We start from the raw sequence: 18,903 nt of genomic DNA, 5'->3' as shown, positions 1-18,903 counted from the left end.
ATATATATACATCTGTAAGGGATACTAAATTAATTCAAGAAGATTGTGGAGATGTATATCCTCGTTGGAGGTATTAATTATATTGGGTGGCACTGATCTGAGCACCCCAATTCAATAAGTTTGAGCACGGAGAAACCAGGGTACTAGTTGGGATATGGGAAGGGATTTTTGTTGTCTATATGAATTATGATACAAAAAGGGGTGCTCACAACAATATTTGCAATTGAAGTGTGTTTTTAATTAATAGGATTTTATACGTAATCTGGGCTAAGGATAACCTTGTCATAATGTGAATGAAAATATTTACTAGGGTGAGTTGGTAATTAGGATGACACCAACAGTAAATCAAAACCACAGCTTTACAGAGGCTGATTCATACATTGAAATTTGAAACTGTTAACTTTTACTTAATAAAGTATTGATACAAGGATATGCACATTGAAGCGTGCTAATGGGGACAGACAGATCATGATCTAAATGCATCTAAACAATAATAGTGCCATCAAAACTAAAAAAAAAAAAAAAACTAACATTGAAATGCCCCTATTGTCCATCATAATTTTAAATCAGTGATAGATTAATAGATAATAGAGTCCACTCCTCAGTCCTCTATGATTCATCTCTCTCTTATGAAGCTTTTTTTTTTGTACAATTCCAATATTTGGTTGTGTTTGATAAATTGATATTGAGGGTAAAATAAGACTAATGTTATTGCTATGTCACTTCAATAAAAATAAAAGTAAAATGAGAGTGTAGTACATGAAATAATGCATACATATAGCATCCACCTACTAAAATTCATTTGACTTCGTTAAGGTTGCTAAACTATATGGTGCAAAAAAATATTTAACCTATTTTTTTTCAATATAATAAATGAGCTAGCTCAGCCATGCCAGATTTATTCCGGATTTTATGATTTATCCCGGTTCCTAGCATTACTACTCCAGAGCAACTTGTACAAAACTTCTCTTTTGTGTCCTCGTATAAGAAAGTAACACGTCAAAAGAAACCAAATAGAAGTCTTACGTGACAAAAAGTCACAAATCCATTAGTGATGAGGCCACGTAAGCTATGTTTGGCAAGAGCCAAGCCCGGCACTGTAGCTGGAACAGCACTGTTCTAGCTACAGTGCCAACTGACACTTGGCAGCAGAAATTGATTTTTTTAATCTTAATATATATATTTTTTTAAAAAAAAAATCAAAATATTAAAAAAAAAAAAAAAGAAAAAAAAAAAAAAAGAGGAGGAGAACGCTGGGATGGCTTGGCCAAAATGGGGTGGCCGGACCAGTCATTAGCGTGGCTGCCTCGTGGACCCCCCGACGTAGGGGTCGTCCGACACAACCCGCGGCCAAAGATACCGGAGACAAACCCACCACCCCAGCATTCTCCTCCTTTTTTTTTTTTTTTTTTCTTCTTTTTTTAATTTTGATTTAAAAAAAAAATTTAAGATAAAAAAATCAGTTTCTGCTACCATGTGTCAGTTGCTACTGTAGCCGGAAGAATTGCGAAGCCTGACTCTTGCCAAACATAGCTATAGTTATCGGGCTTATGAATTCTTGACACTAAAAAGGATTTTTTATTGCGTTATAGCATTTCTAAAAAATAAACCATCGTTCTATTCTCCATCACGTCTACAGAACTAGCCATCGCCCACGCGCCTCCGCCCACGCCAATGCCACCCTCCGCCTCCGTCTCCCACACCGGCGTCGTCAGCGGCGAAGCAGGAACCCGTGCATCTCTTCTCAGTTTTTTTACAGCTTCAGATTACTCATGAATAATGGTAATTTATATGTTTGTCTTTTATCATCCATTCCAATTTGTTCCTTTCCAAAAGTTAAAGCATATTGTTCCTGAAGATGGGTTGTTTCTGCAGAATGGGGCAGTTGTAAAATTCTACCTCATTCTGCAGAATGGGTTGTTTCCTGTAGAGGTAACTTGTACAATTTCTTGTACTGTGTGAGTTTTTATTTTTTTTTGTAGTTTCTGCAGATGGGTTGTTTCTGCATAATAGGGCAATTGTAAGGTTCATAGAGGTATGTTGCTGTTCTGGTTCGGCAGTGTGGGGGAGACGGCGTTCTATTGACGGCGGTGTGGCAGATGGTGTTCGTCAGAGGCTCGTTGAGTTAGGACTTAGGAGGCATGATTGAGATTGGGTTAACGATGGTTTTTTTTTTTTTTTTAATTGGTCGATGAGTGACAACTGACAAGAAGGTAGAGATCCAGTGTTTTTACGTCATACGCCTTTTTTTGTTTTTTGTTGACGTGTTATCTTTCTATTGGAGGGCATAAAATAGGGGTTTTGTGCAACAAACCTCTCTTCAATTCTACTTCAAAGAAATTTTTCTTCAAAATTTTCCCCCCATCTTCACTGGAGTGCTCCTCCCTCTCCTCCATCCCCCAAAATCGACCCGGCGAGTCGACAGATCAGCCACCCAACGGACGCTGAGCTTCGTGCGACGCCGAATCACGAACCACCGTACACCGCCGAGCTTTGGGGAACGCCGAATCGAGTGCACCGGCGAAGAACCACCACAGGACCGCTGGGGACGAACCACCACCACCGAACAGTGGTAACTTCTCTCTCTCTCTCTCTCTCTCTATTGATTTCATCCAGTAGTGTGACCCCAGATCTGGCTTTCCCTTGTTGTTTTCGATTTATTTTTTGTTTTGTTGATACTAAACTCATATTGAGCCTCACTGCTTGCTTTGCATTGTACAAATTTTAAACCGAACATGTGCTAGAAATAAAGAACCTATTGGATTAGAGTCAATTCCACTATGATCAGTTTTGATGTGCGCATGCGTGAATGATAAAAAAGAAAAAAGAAAAAATGTAAATTTCACTTTGTCCTCTCAAACTACCATCCTAATTGGACTTCCGAGTCCTAACTATGACTTACGGCAACTTGAACCTATACAATTCTGATTCTTCATACTTCTTTGAAATCTATGAGTTCCACTATCATATGAAATTCATTGAGGATGGACTTTCAGGTTCTACTTTGTCCGTGTTTTTTGTTCCAATGAAACAATTAACATCTCTGATCAACCATGATTTTATAATTGGCTATGGTTTTCTGAACCTTTATTTTTTATGCATTTGTGGTGTTTTCATGTTCTATTTCATGTAATTCATAGATAATGACTTTGTATCTTTGTGCATTCGCAGAAAATATATCTTGTCTTCTGTTTTTCTTTATCCTGTAACATATGCTGTTTGAATTGAAAGCAGTTCTTTTGTAGAGAGAGCGAGAGATTATTCAGTCTCAGCTCATTGTTAGCATGTCAGAAAAAGTGGTTTACATATGATTGAGGCTTAGTCTTTTGCATAATGAAGGGGTTCTGATCATTTGAATCTAATGAAAATTGAAGATTGATGTACAATCCAAATTGGGGTGATATGCCAAGGAACTGTGGATAAATTCTGCTAATTAAATAAGTTGGTAAACCTACCATTTTCAGCCGAGAAATTACTTTACATATGTTTTATGAAGTTTTGAATATCCATTAGAGGAAGAAAAGATGTGAAGATATTTTATGGATATGGTCGCTTAGAAGTGCCTGTAAGAGAGAGAGAGAGAGAGAGAGAGATGAAAACCCCCCAAAAAAAACAAACAGCCCACAAACACTAGAGGAAATAGCTAGAAAAAACAAACAACCCACAAACCAAAAATAAATAGAAAACAAGGAAAAGCCATATCTACGGTCACACTATCAAAGAAAAAAAGAGAGAAAAGTTACCTCTGTATAGTGGTGGTAGTTCTTCGGTGGTGTACAATTCTTTTGGGCTCGTGGCGTATGATCGTGACCCAGCATTGCATGGTGCTTTCTGTCCATGATTTGGCGTCGCCCAAAGCTCACCTGTGTACAATGGTCTGTGACTTGACGTTGCATGCAGCTCAATGTCCGTTGTGTGGCTGATCCGTTGACTCGTCTAGTCGATTTATGGGGGATGGAGGAGAGGGAGCAGCCTTGAAGATGGGGGAAATTTTCGTTTGATTTTTTTTTTGTTTTTTATAAAAAGGTATTTGATATGCCGTGGTTGACTAGACCATGCCACGTCAGCAAAGATGGATAGGGAACAGATAAAAGGATGGTGTATAGATTATCACCTCAGAGCTCAAAGGCCTTCAAAAAACAGAAAGTGGAATGCATAAACCCAAAACCCTTCATTTCAAATCCTCACTACTTTGCTACTAGAATTTGTGGCTTCAAGGATAGAAAGGCGGGTTTCTGTTTCTTCCTTTTTTTCTAAGAAATTGTTATATTTCTTTTTTCCTCTGTCTGTTTACTAAGAAAATGAAAGAAACAAAATGAATCAAAAGCTTGAATCTATACGTGTTCTATTGCATTATTTCCCCAAATGATAAATACCCGGTTTCTAGATTCTGATTTCTCTTTCGTTCCTACATTTTATCAGCTGGGAGATGGTGTTTTGATTTGCAATGTTTCCCATAACATCATTATCCCCCATTTAATCTATTGACTGCAAATTGCACAAATGATTGACAATGTGGGTACTGTTACATTTTCCCTTTCGATCACCTTTTGTGTGTTCCTCAGAAAATGTTTCATATCTGTGTTACTATACTTCAGTGAAGTATCACTATGTGATTATATTCTGCATATGATTTGCTCAGAGAAAACGTTTTGGTTTGCAGGAGAAGAGGATGAAAGTCAAGCTCTTACGTATCCTTTTCACGATATTGCGGCTCTGTTGGATATATATATACACATACACTGTAAACATATAGCTATTAATCATTATTATCTTATATGTTTTCCTTGATTGTCTGCTGGGCTTATATGAATTCTCTGCATCATTTATGGTAGAAATTTGATGGGCTTCAATTATTATTAAATTTCCCTGGCTTATATTTCACTTGTGCATATGAAGTTCAAATTTATTCACTATGAATTCCAGACATTATAAGCTTTTCTGGTCAAGTGAATAATGATCATATTGAAAATTCCCATTGATCCTTGTATATTTAAGACTGGATAAAATTAGGAATGTTTCTTCATTTTATTGTTTAACAGTGAAGAGAAATCATTCACAATAATACCCATTTTTCCTGTTTGTTTTGATGGCTCTAACAAGGATCCAGCTCCTCTCCAGTCCTGTTGGACTGGAGAGGTCTCCAGTTAAGGGCCAAGATGGCCCCAGGAAATATCCTAGGGCCATCATGCTGCCATGTGCCCCAAGCGGCCACCCCAGGCCAAACGGTGGCCCTTGGGGGTGGTCCGGTCACCCCCAAGGGCCCTATAAAAAAAAAAAAAAAAAAATTATATTATTTTAGTTTTTATTTATTTTTAAAATAAAAAATAATATTTTATTATATATAAATGGATGGGACACATGGCATGAGGATGGCCCTAGGATTTTTCCTAGGGCCATCCTGGCCATTAGCTGGAGACCTCTCCAGTCCTCTCCTTGTCCCTCTAACAAGCAAGCAAGTATTTTGATAGTAATAGGACAATCCCATTTTCCCATGCTTTATATTGGAACTTCTCTAAATTCTATTTAGAAGGGATCTGAATATCTGATATTACATTGATTTTCACTTTAGTGACATAAACTTAAAGTTCATTTGTTGGTGATGTAACATATGTTGCCTATTTGTGGAAACAGTTTTCCCTTGATTCAATTCTCTCTGCGAATATTTGCTGGGCTCTTAAACAGAGTATGTTCTCTTTATCTCTTTTATTATTATTGATTTTGTTGATTAAATTGTAATTAATCGCTTGATATGGGTGGTTCATGTTTTACAACTCTTTTAGCTCATCTATCACCGTAAACATTGAATTAGGATGTTTCATACTGTGTTTCTGCAGAGCCATAATTCTTGTCCTTTGTTTAATGATAGCTGGCACTCTGTTGCTTCTTGGACTTGGGATGCCCAGGATGAAACATGTGGGATTTGTAGGATGGCTTTTGATGGTTGTTGTCCTGATTGTAAGCTCCCTGGGGATAATTGCCCACTAAGTAAGTAACATTACTTATTTGATAACCTTCTACTTTCTTTTCACATCTTACTATTTTGCGACTATTTCTACTGCTGTTGAGATCCCAAAGTTTAAGGAACTCTTCAAATGAGCTTCTCGGTGTTGGCCTATAATTTGAGATTATTAAATAAATTTCCAGAAAGTAGCTTGAAGCCACCTTCTACCATGCCTGCTTCTTTTTGTATTCTTGGCTGTTACACACCTATAATTTGAGATAAATTTCCTGAAAGTAGCTTGAAGCCACCTTCTACCACGCCTGCTTCTTTTTGTATTCTTGGCTGTTACAGAAACATTGGTTTTGGTCTTTGATTGAATCATTCAAATTGCATCCAACACAGAGAAGCAGTGGCAGAGCCACATGTAGATCGGTACAAAAGTTTAGAAAAAAATTCTCATTTTGTTTATGTAAGTAGGGAGAAGTTTTGAAGTAGTTAGTAAATAGCCATCCCAAAAATCGTCCACCTAGCTTTGACACTACAATTTTTTTTTTCTTTGTGAGTGTTTCTTGGTGGATCTTATTTGTATACTCATAAAATATATTTTTAGCAATTGAAATTTCAGTTGAAGCATTCTGAACTTGATGTGCTTAATCGTCCAAAATTACAAAATTTGTCTTCTAGTGCAAAATTATGTCAAGGATTGATGGAGACAAAAAAATCAAAGGCATATATATGTCATCTTATTAATAGATTGATTCAAATTGAGGCTGAGAATTTTGTTTGTATTTTCTATCATTTCTATCAAAATGCTCCCCTAACACAAAGAATATGATGAAGTAAAACCAGTATATGTATGTATTACTTCTTTTTTTAAACTTGTTCATGGTATATTTGCATGCCTGCAATATACAATTTGCTTAATGTCTGTGGAAGGTCAGATAGGCGTGAATAGATGGATGCAATTATTTTCTATTTTTAATTACCTGTCCTTGATATACTTATTATAAAAAAAGAAAAAAAAAAAAAAAAAAAAAAAAGAAATCCCTGTAGTTCATGTTATGTGAATTTTTAACATATTTATTGCTCATACACAATAAGGAGTGAATTTACAATATGTTAAGAGGTAGAGAATCACAATCACGTCTTCCTGTTTGCTTTGGTGGCCGATCTTTTTGCGCCTCTTAGGAAAAAGAAATAATTGAATCTTTTTGTAGTAGTTGGAAAAATCTTACTGCAGGAAATAATGTTTTAACTTCTTTGATCTTGCAGTTTGGGGTGTATGCAATCATGCATTCCATCTTCATTGCATCTTAAAATGGGTGAATTCACAGACCTCTCAAGCACATTGCCCCATGTGCCGTAGGGAATGGCAGTTCAAAGGATGAGAGAAAAATTGGAGTTCCAGAGAGGATTTGATTGAATATCTGCTTTGAGAAATCAGAAATGCATCTGTGTGCGCGCTAGTATGGGCTAAAGCACGTAAGCATGAATGCTGGCATATTGGTTGTGCATAGGTTGATGTAAGGTGAGGCAACACTTAAGAACTGGAAGCTTCAGTTTTCTCTCTCTTTTTGTAGAATTTAATATGCACTTATTTGAAGGGGTGGGGTACGTGGGGAGTGGTGGTAAGCTCTTTTATTTCTCAAATTGATAGAAACTAATGCTTGGTTGCTTGTTACCTTCGCTTTTTGTTATTGTCGAATGTCGATGATGTCGATATCATACTGCCCATGGGCCATTGTAGAAAAGATTAGTCATATGTATTGACTTGTATCCTGTGTGCATAGAAACAGGATGCAACCTGCCAAAGACTGATGTGGCACTCCCAGGTTGCATCTTCTGTATACAAGACCCTGTCTGCACGGGGCACGGGATGCAATCCTGACAATTATTTTTTGTTTAGTGGGTGATGATGATTTCTTAGTGCCAAAGTTAGAATGATATGCTCCTATGTGTGCCTGCTTTTATTCCTTTTTGTGTCCTTGGAGCTTTGCCTAGTTCGCTTTTCATATAATAATATAGATTAGATATGGTTAGATATTCTGTCCCATGTCAATTTCGAATATTGATATTTTGAGGTTATCCCTTTTTAGGTACGCAATATCTAACCATATCTGATCTGTAATATGAAAAGTATACTGATCTCATCGGAACCATACTGAATTTGCTTATTACCGGGGGCTGAGGCTCCAATAAATTTTAACTTTCCAACACAGTTTGTGTCAGGACAATGAATTCCTTAATTCATCCAAAAAAAAATAAATAAATAAATAAATGAACTCTACTTGTAGCTTTTCTTTAAATTTAGAGAAATTTTGAAAAGGTTATTGTGAATGCTCTAAGACCATATAAATACTGCATTTGCTCTCATCTTGGAAGTCTGAGCAAAATGAAGAACCAGACTTGAATTGGTAATTTTACTTTGATGAATGATGACATATGGTGATACCTAATAAATAGATTGAGGCCGTTGGCCAGCGGCAGAAATTATTGAAGGTTGAGGGCTGGTAGGTACTAAAGGAAGGAAAGACCAAATGCATGTCTAAAAAAGTGCTTTAGATGAGGTGCATGGCATCTTCCTTCCTTCTTGTTCTATTCTGCTCTTTCAGCTCTCTGTCCAAAAACATCGTTGTCATGGTGTCTTCTCGAGGATAACTAAGCCTACGCTAACATGGCCAGCTGGGGCAGCTCATATGATATTGCATTATTGCTTGACAGTTAAGGCGGCGGCTTAAAGTTCCGATCCTAAGGATATATATATATATATATATATATATATACATAAAAGGCCACTTCAAGAAATAAAAGCTCTCTAGAAATATCCCACCAAGAAGATAAGTTTGTCACATCTAACGGTTAAAATGATATAATACGATATCAAATAATACGTGGTTGGCCCAGGAGTGACAGCCGACAGGGAGAACTTACAATTACAAACCATGCCCTCCACTCAGACGATTTGGAGCAAGAACAACGCAATCAGATTAAAATAACAAAGTTGTAAGATAAATGACAATTGATGCCCGTCATCATAAGTCTCTACTCAAAAAACTAATATTCTACCTTTACAGCATATAATAAAATAGAGGGGAAAAGGATAAGCCAAATACACAAAAGACATTTAACGAAGCATAAACCGTCCACCCAACGGTTATTGAAATCAGACACCAAAAGACATATGGAATCTTCACACACCTCCACATCCACCTGTTCAATTTAAAAGCAATAAGATATTTCATAATTAGATAATACTAATAATAATAATAAAAAAAAATTATAAAGATGAAAAGCACGAATTAGCGGAGTTTACAAATTTATATAGATCTCATAAAGGGAATCAAGTTCTTCGAAAACAATTAATTACTTAAAAAGCATTTTCAAATGAGTATTCCATGTTATTCTTAGAGAAACTTTTACAAACCGGCATTTATCATGTTTATTTTATAATAAATAATAATAATTCATTCATACCGGACTTAAACCATTATCTTTCTACGGATCGAAGCTTTGTTTAATATTAAGTGTCTCATTATAAAAGGTTTTTTTTTTTTTTTTTTTTTTGAATAAAAGTTTGTTGTGTTTTGATTGTTTGTTAATGTATGTTTTTTCACAACAGAAAACAAAAAATTTATATAAACATAGCCTAGCATCAGCATATGTTTCTCTTGCCACATAACACTTTTATGGGTCAAAAATGGTTTTTTATTGCCCTATATCATTTCTCATATATATATATATATATATATATATATATATAACATGTTTGTTATTCTAAAATTAAATCAACAGACAAAGGGGAAAAAAAAAAGTAGTGGAAAATGGTTTTGAAATTAAAGAAAATAAAATCTCAACCGGGGAGAGATAATTAGAAGAGAGATCCATGTGGGTGCTTACCAAAATTGAACTTCACTTGGTGATGATATAGACAGCATAAATAATCCCAGGGAGGTACCCGAAAATGGTGAGCAACAAACAGATCCAGAACTGCACCTGATGAATCACCCCAAATCAAATTACGTTTGCATATATAACAAAGACATGAAACTAAGAGAAATTACAAAGGAAAAAAAAAAAATACTATTATGTTACTCGTACGTACGTTGCAACCAAACTTGAGAAAGACACCCAGAGGAGGCAAGATGATCGCCAAAATGATGTCTACGCAGTTAGCTGTGCCCCGCGACATGTTTCTATAACTTTTTCTTTTTTCTGATTAAACTGATCGAAGAGCCTAGCTTTGCGAGTTCAATTAATCTGTGTGAGTGTGAGTGTGAGTGTGAGAGAAACTGCAAGCACGGTAGGTAGATATTTATAGAGTCCCCCCATCACCATGCAACCCCACGCGTTGTCCACGTATTGGATCCATGAAATTCTGCTGCGTATTATGCACGGTTTCTGAGAATCAAACACCTCACTCCATCTCATCAAAGCCTTCCCATGTTCTCCTTTCTTCCATTGGCCAATCACTTCATTTTTTTTTTTAAAGTGTATTCTTCTTTAAAAACCTCTTGGCTTCCACTCCGCACACCATCCCATCTTACCTCCACGCGCCTCCAGAATCCTAAACTTGTGGACAGGCCACGTAGACAGATGACTTTTTGTAGGCAAGGACGACCATACCCTCCTATTCCTTTTTCCTATTTCCTATTACAAGTTTACAAATTACAACACATACTCTGCGCCCTTCTGCTTCTGCCTCTCCATGCCCAGTGCTATTTATTCTTCAATTTCTCGTTCGCTCTATTTTTATTGATCCCGTTACTTACAAAGTAAAATTTAATTTGTATTTGTATGTCCGATTTAAATTATGTCTATATATGAATATAAGGTTGTATATGCTATTTTTAACTCAAACAATTTATGTAAGAGTAATGTTATAAACAATACCAGCTTTATTCGCAAAAGCTTATATGACTTTTTAAATCACTATTAAATTTTATATAGATTACTATTGAATTTTCATCAATTAATAATTTTAAAAGACATATCAACTTTGAGAGATAAAATGGGGATAAAAGTCTTGCGTAGCATTACTCATTTAATTAATTAAGAGTACGAGTTAAACTTATCAACCTTAACACGTTAATTTTTTGTTAGGTTTGTGAGTCGTGTAAAAAATTGTTAATCCTAAATTTTGTGTCGAGTTTAGATTATGTCGAAATAACCTCAACCTTAATCTAATCCATTTAATTAAATATATTATTACCTCAACCATAAGACTATATAGGATGTCGTGTTCCACAAGAATAACAGCGGTGATGGAGGTGTTGAAGCCAATACAACCAACCCAATAAGTGTAGACAAACATAACAATTATTAATTGCTAATAACCTTTAACGGCATAACCGCAATAAGCACAACCCGATAACCATTCAAGTCGATTGTGGTTATAGGATTGACAAAAGTAGTTAATAACTGGGTAATCGGTAACCATTTTTTATAATATAATATATATGAATAATAATAATAATAATTAAGGGAAAGTCCACATAACCCCCTCAAATTACCACTCAATTGACAATGTCCCCCCAAACTACCAAAAATTATCAATGTTCACCCCCCCTAATGACGAAATTACCCTTAGTAAAATTAAAAAAAAAAAAAAAAACTTCTAGAAAAAACCTAAAACTAAAAAAAATAAAAAAATAAAAATAAAATCAAGCGTTAATGAATTTTTTTTTTTTTAAATCAATTTAGAAAATTTTTTTATAAAAATTGAAAAATTTTTTTTTTTCGTTTTATAATTTTATTAAAATAAAAATTTACGTTTAAAAAAATATAATTTTCATTTAATAAAATGAATTTTTTTGTTTTTAAAACTAAATTAAAAAAAAAATGGTTTTTTTTTTAAAATAAAAATCACCGTTTTTTTTTTTAAAAAAAAATTGTTTAATTATAAATATTATCTTTAAATTAAAATTTTTCGTTTTTTTAAAAAATCTTTTTTTTTTTGAATTTATAGGGGTATTTTTGTCTTATTGAGAAATCTATAAGGGCATTTTTGTCTTATTGCTAGTCTTGGGGGGACATTGACAATATTTTGATAGTTTGGAGGGGACATTGTCACAATTGAAAGTTTGGGAGGGATATTGTCAATTGGGTGGTAGTTTGAGGGGGGTATGTGGACTTTACCCTAATAATTAAAACCTAAAGTAATTTAAAATTCGGTTAAATGCTCACCTAAGTTTATGAGTTGGTGACACACTTCTCAAAATAATAAATCTCATGAGATGGAGACACATCATTTGAAAACTAACTTTTCAAAAAAAAAAATTGAAAGGTGTAGTACTCTTCAAAACAAATATAGTACTTCTATCAATAAAGTTGATGGAAGTAGATGTCAACCCAATTCGAAATAGCCACATGGCCATATTTCTCATTAAAAGTTAAAAACAAAAAATTTAAACATTAAAAAAAATTAAAAATTAAATTTTTTGAAAAATTGAAGGAAAAAAAAAACAAAAATAAATAAAAAATAAATAAAAGTTAGGGTGCCGTGAGGTGGTTCGATGGCCAACCAGGGTTGGTCGAACCACCCACCACCCCGAAACCACTCTTCTCAACTATTGGTAAACCAATCACTTGTGTTGTGAGTGACGCTTTCACTGTGTTTGAACAGTTTTCCGAATGATGACGTAAGATGAACGTTGTGGATGGCTAGGTATTTGTGGATGACCAAGCTACAAAATAACAAGAAAATGGATCAGAGCTACCAACGTTGTCCGGCGGGGGATAGCTTCGATGCCTAAGTTAGTCATTAGATTTAAGAGAGAATATAACTTTTGAAGATGATGTGTAAGATAAAGAGAGTAGAGGATATTCAGTTAAGGAGAGGAAAAGAAGTTACCAAAATCTGAAATAAGGCCCCCCATTTATAGGCATCAAGTTGTATCTGTTCACTTGGTACTGTGGACTTACCGAGGATTCACGTGTCGGATGATGTGGGATATATCATGCAGGTATATCTAATATTCCGAGAGTACTCCTTGGGAGTTGATGCTAAGGCTCGGTAAACCGAGCATTGTGTGTAGGCCTAGGTATCGGTCAAAACGGTCCAATTTTGACTCTTATCGGTTATTAACCGATAATTTTCGGTTAAACAGTTTATTAACCGATACTCAACCAATAAGAATTTTAACCGAAATTATCGGTTATAACGGTACACGGTTAAACCGGTTAATCGAGAGTTTTATATTGATTTATTTTGTTGGGCCAAAAATGAGTTTTTATTTTTATTTTTGAGAGTTCAAATACTTTTTTTGAGCTAAAATAACTTATTAAAAATGAGTTGTTTTAGGACCCAAATACTCTTTGTCGAGACCCAAATATTTGTTTTTTGAGCTAAAAATTGAAGGTTTTTTATATTGATCCACCACAACTTTTTTTTTTTTTTTTTAAATATTATAAAATACATTTTTCCAAAGCAAATAGACTAATTGACATAATGAATGCTAATTACACTAACAAAACTAGTTAATGAAAAATGCTTTCACCAAAAGCAAAGAAATCACATCCAATGACATCACTAAAAAAAATCAAACCTACCCAAACCCAAATTAAGATAAGGTTACATAGGTATATATATAATTTCAAAACTACGTCGTTTTGGCATCACTACTTAACGGTTTATATCGGTTAAACGGTTAACTGATATAAAATTTTTAACCGGACCGAACCGAACCGATAAGTATACCGGTATAAAAAATTTAACCGATAAGGATATTGGTATATTGGTTTCGGTTAATATTGGTTCGGTCGAAACCGGTACACGGCCGGTAATCGGTAACCGGTTAATTTGCCCACCCCTAATTGTGTGTACTGGGCTTAGGCATGCGTAAATTAACCGAGCATAAATTTAATGAACAATAAAATTGACCGAGCTTTAGGGATGGGCCAGCAGCTCGTTTACCGGGCCCAACTCAGCTGATCCATGACCCAACAGTACCCCCCAATTTCCTAATCTAATAGATTATGAAAATTTCATATTTCTGAGAATGGGTCAGCTTTTATAAGTTTGGTACTGTTTTGGCGAAATAAGGCGAGTTGGCTCTTAAAACTCAAATTTCTAAAATTTTGAATTTCAAAAGAAAATATTGTTGGAGCGATAAATGATTTCCTCCGCCTTTTGAGGACCACATGTTGGGTTTCCTGCGGTCAAAATTTTAGGAGGCCATGTGTCAATGCCTGCGTGGAGAATACCAACCAAAAGGGCGCTTTTCCGAGGAACCCTAGCCTCTAAGGTTTTAATTGCGCTGCTTCGGTTTCCCCTTCTGAAAGTCTTTTTAAGACACCTCCCTCTTCGTTAACCCCCATCATTTCTCCAACAGAAGCCATTGTTGTGTTCCTTTTTAAGCCTTCGTTGATTTTTTCAAAACTGGCACTCCTTCTTTCGGACTTTTCCGCTCGGTATTTCTTCTTAAGAGCAGTGTATTTCAGAATCTCGATTGAGTCTGTTCCTTCAGCCGAGCCTTTCGTTCATCCCAATTGCCCCATACTTCACTATTTAGACTTTCTTCTTCCCCTGATTGAACCCCCTGTCAATCACCTTCGCTTGAGTGTTACCCACATTCTAATTCGGCAAGATCTGCCTTCCATTCCTTGCCAACTAATCCCTGAATTCCAATACCTAATGAGTTGCAGAGTCGAGGCCGCCCCTGGTGCGTTGGGTGCTTTACACCTAGTGACATTGGAATCGAATCTGTCAGATGATGACGAATCTGAAATTCGTCGAATCTATCAGCTTCCCGATTCGATTCGATTATGCTTTGATAACGAGAGAGTCGGAGCTGTGGTGGACGTCGACAGTAATGAAGTCTGCGTTTACATGGAGATGTTTCGGATAGGTTTGAGGCTTCCGTTTTTTAGGATAGTCTAAGAGCTGTTGAGTTACATTTGGATAGCTCCTCACCAACTGTTGCCGAACAGCTGGAGAACTTTCTTCGCCTATATGGTTGTTTGGCCAAAGATTCTCGGGGCAGACCACCCCCTTACTGTAGTGGATTTTTTGAAAATTTACCGGTTAACCAAATGTCCGAGGACCGAGTATCTGTTCACCTTCCAAACCCAAAAGAAATTAAAGCTCCTCACCTTTCGGAGCACTTATACCAGCAACAAGGGGTGAAAAGATGAATTTTTCTTCGTTCAAGGTGATTGGGAGTTTTCACCTTCTGAAGTAATTAGAGACCCGAGTGTCCATCGGGAAACAATTGCCCCTTCAAACCAAGGTATAAACCGAACGTAGTACTTATCTATTCTTCCCTTTTCTTCTTTGCAGTAAAGCTAATCTTTGATGTATATTTTCAGGTCAACAAGAACCGACCTTAACCAGGGAAGAGACGACACACGTAAGGGATGTCTTGCGGTATGCCGAGCTTAATCAATTAGAAATGGATTACGATGCTCTCATGACCGTAAGGGATGTCTTGCGGTATGCCGAGCTTAATCAATTAGAAATGGATTACGATGCTGTCATGACCGAAGAAAACATAAGACTATATGTGTGGACTCCTGCACCTGCGAGGTTAGTAGAAGCTACTCCACCGAGAATACCATCTACCGAGGTGCTGAGAAGACCGACTGCCGAGCCTGCTGAGCTTCCGAGAAGAAGAACTGTCAAAGTTGAAAGGCCTTCTAAAGGGAAAGGAAAGAGGAAAGCCGAATATGTTTTTCTTTAAATTTAGAGAAATTTTGAAAAGCTTATTGTGAATGCTCTAAGACCATAAATACTGCATTTGCACTCATCTGGGAAGTCTGAGCAAAATGAAGAACCAGACTTGAATTGGTAATTTTACTTTGATGAATGATGACATATGTGATACCTAAACAATAGATTGAGGCCGTTGGCCAGCAGCAGAATTTATTGAAGGTTGAGAGCTGGTAGGTACTAAAGGAAGGAAAAGACCAAAAGCATGTCTAAAAAAGTGCTTTAGATGAGGTGCATGGCATCTTCCTTCCTTCCTTCTTGTTCTATTCTGCTCTTTCAGCTCTCTGTCCAAAAACATCGTTGTCATGATGTCTTCTCGAGGATAACTAAGCCTACCGCTAAGATGGCCAGCTGGGCCATATGATATGCTTGACAGTTAAGGCAGCGGCTTAAAGTTCTGATCCTAAGGATATATATATAAAAGGCCATTTCAAGAAAAAAAAGCTCTCTAGAAATATCCACCAAGAAGATAAGTTTGTCACATCTAACGGTTAAAATGATATAATACGATATACAATAATACGTGGTTGGCCCAGGAGTGACAGCCGACAGGGAGAACTTACAATTACAAACCATGCCCTCCACTCAGACGATTTAGAGCAAGAACAACGCAATCAGATTAAAATAACAAGTTGTAAGATAAATGACAATTGATGCCCGTCATCATAAGTCTTTACTCAAAAAACTAATATTCTACCTTTACAGCATATAATAAAATAGAGGGGAAAAGGATAAGCCAAATACACAAAAGACATTTTACGAAGCATCAACTGTCCACCCATCGGTAATTGAAATCAGACACCAAAAGACACATGTAATCTTCACACACCTCCACATCCACCTGTTCAATTTAAAAGCAATAAGATATTTCATAATTAGATAATACTAATAATAATAATAAAAAAAAATTATAAAGATGAAAAGCACGAATTAGCGGAGTTTACAAATTTATATAGATCTCATAAAGGGAATCAAGTTCTTCGAAAACAATTAATTACTTAAAAAGCATTTTCAAATGAGTATTCCATGTTATTCTTAGAGAAACTTTTACAAACCGGCATTTATCATGTTTATTTTATAATAAATAATAATAATTCATTCATACCGGACTTAAACCATTATCTTTCTACGGATCGAAGCTTTGTTTAATATTAAGTGTCTCATTATAAAAGGTTTTTTTTTTTTTTTTTGAATAAAAGTTTGTTGTGTTTTGATTGTTTGTTAGTGTTTGTTTTTTCACAACAGAAAACAAAAAATTTATATAAACATAGCCTAGCATCAGCATATAACATGTTTGTTATTCTAAAATTAAATCAACAGACAAAGAAAAAAAAAAGTAGTGGAAAATGGTTTTAAAATTAAAGAAAATAAAATCTCAACCCGGCAAAGATAATTAGAAGAGAGATCCATGTGGGTGCTTACCAAAATTGAACTTCACTTGGTGATGATATAGACAGCATAAATAATCCCAGGGAGGTACCCGAGAATGGTGAGCAACAAACAGATCCAGAACTGCACCTGATGAATCACCCCAAATCAAATTACGTTTGCATATATAACAAAGACATGAAACTAAGAGAAATTACAAAGGAAAAAAAAAAATACTATTATGTTACTCGTACGTACGTTGCAACCAAACTTGAGAAAGACACCCAGAGGAGGCAAGATGATCGCCAAAATGATGTCTAGGCAGTCAGCTGTGCCTGAACGCGTCATGTTTCTATAACTTTCTTTTTCTGATTAAACTGATCGAAGAGCCTAGCTTTGTGAGTTCAATTAATGAGTGTGAGTGTGCGAGAAACTGCAAGCACGGTAGGTAGATATTTATAGAGTCCCCCCCCCATCACCATGCAACCCCACGCGTTGTCCACTCGATCTCATCAAAGCCTTCCCATGTTCTCCTTTCTTCCAATTGGCCAATCACTTCATTTTTTTTTTTTTTTTTTTTTTAAAGTGTATTCTTCTTTAAAAACCTCTTGGCTTCCACTCCGCACACCATCCCATCTTACCTCCACGCGCCTCCAGAATCCTAAACTTATGGACAGGCCACGTTGACAGACGACTTTTTGTAGGCAAGGACGACCATACCCTCCTATTCCTATTTCCAATTTCCTATTTGCTATTACAAGTTTACAAATTACAACATATACTCTGCCCTTCTGCTTCTGCCCCTCCATGCCCAGTACTATTTATTCTTCAATTTCTCGTTCGCTCTATAGGCGTTAATCTGTATTTGCATCTCCGATTTAAATTATGTCTATACATGAATATAAGGTTGTATATGCTATTTTTAACTCCAACAATTTATGTAAGAGATACACAACACCTTTATTCCCAAAAATTTATATGATTTTTAAAATCACTATTAAATTTTAGATAAATTACTATTGAATTTTGATCAATTAATAATTTTAAAAGACACATTAACTTTGAGAAATAAAACGGGGATAAAGGTCTTGCGTAGCATTACTCATTTAATTAATTTAGAGTACGGGTTAAACCCATCAACCTTAACACGTCAATTTTTTGTTAGGTTTGTAGGTCGTGTAAAAAATTGTTAACCCTAAATTTTGTGTCGAGTTTGGATTATGTCGAAACATGTGTATAAGACTATATAGGTTAATATAAAATGTCGTGTTCCACAAGAATAACAGCGGTGATGGAGGTGTTAAAGCCAATACAACCAACCCAGTAAGAGCATTCTCAATGGATGAGCCATATTTTTATGTAAAATGACTTCTCAAAACTTACTTTTATCTAGTTTAGCTAAACCATTTTTAAATGTCTCTACATCCGATTAGCTATATTTCTATCTATTCTGTTAAAATATTATTAAAAGCAATAAAAGTTTTGGGAAAAAAAGAACATGTGAGAAGAAAAATAGGAAAAGTTTTAGGAAAAATATAACATGCAGAGAAAAAGTAGACAAAGATTTGGGAAAAGGAGAAAATAGGTGAGAGAAACAGGAAAAAATAAAATAGCTCCCTTGAAAAGTGCTACTATATTTAACTTTTTTTTTTTAGCTATTCCAATCAAATATCTATTTTACATTTTCTTTTGGCTAATCCAATGTAAGGAGTTTTTAAACATTTGATGAGCTATTTTAGATAAAAGTAACATTTAGTTCTTCTATTGAGAATGCTCTAAGTGTATGCAAACAGAACAATTATTAATCGCGAATAACCTTTAACGGCATAATTGCAAATAATCACAACCAAATAACCATTCAAGTCGATTGTGGTTATAGGATTGA

The 18,903-nt window shown here is 35.5% G+C and overlaps 1 long non-coding RNA gene across 1 annotated transcript; it reads right to left on the bottom strand.

The window, feature by feature from the left end:
* Positions 1-8,931: 8,931 nt before the first annotated feature.
* Positions 8,932-10,243, bottom strand: LOC132187042 (uncharacterized). Its single transcript, XR_009440791.1, has 3 exons — positions 10,047-10,243; positions 9,842-9,937; positions 8,932-9,154 (listed from the first exon to the last, which is right to left on the bottom strand). It is a non-coding gene; the product is annotated as an uncharacterized LOC132187042 (long non-coding RNA).
* Positions 10,244-18,903: the final 8,660 nt, after the last annotated feature.

The sequence above is a fragment of the Corylus avellana genome, chromosome ca7 (assembly GCF_901000735.1).
Source record: "Corylus avellana chromosome ca7, CavTom2PMs-1.0".
In the NCBI taxonomy this organism is placed as follows: domain Eukaryota; kingdom Viridiplantae; phylum Streptophyta; class Magnoliopsida; order Fagales; family Betulaceae; genus Corylus; species Corylus avellana.
The sequence above is the reverse complement of the archived record's forward strand: the minus strand, read 5'-3'. Positions and strand labels throughout refer to the sequence as shown.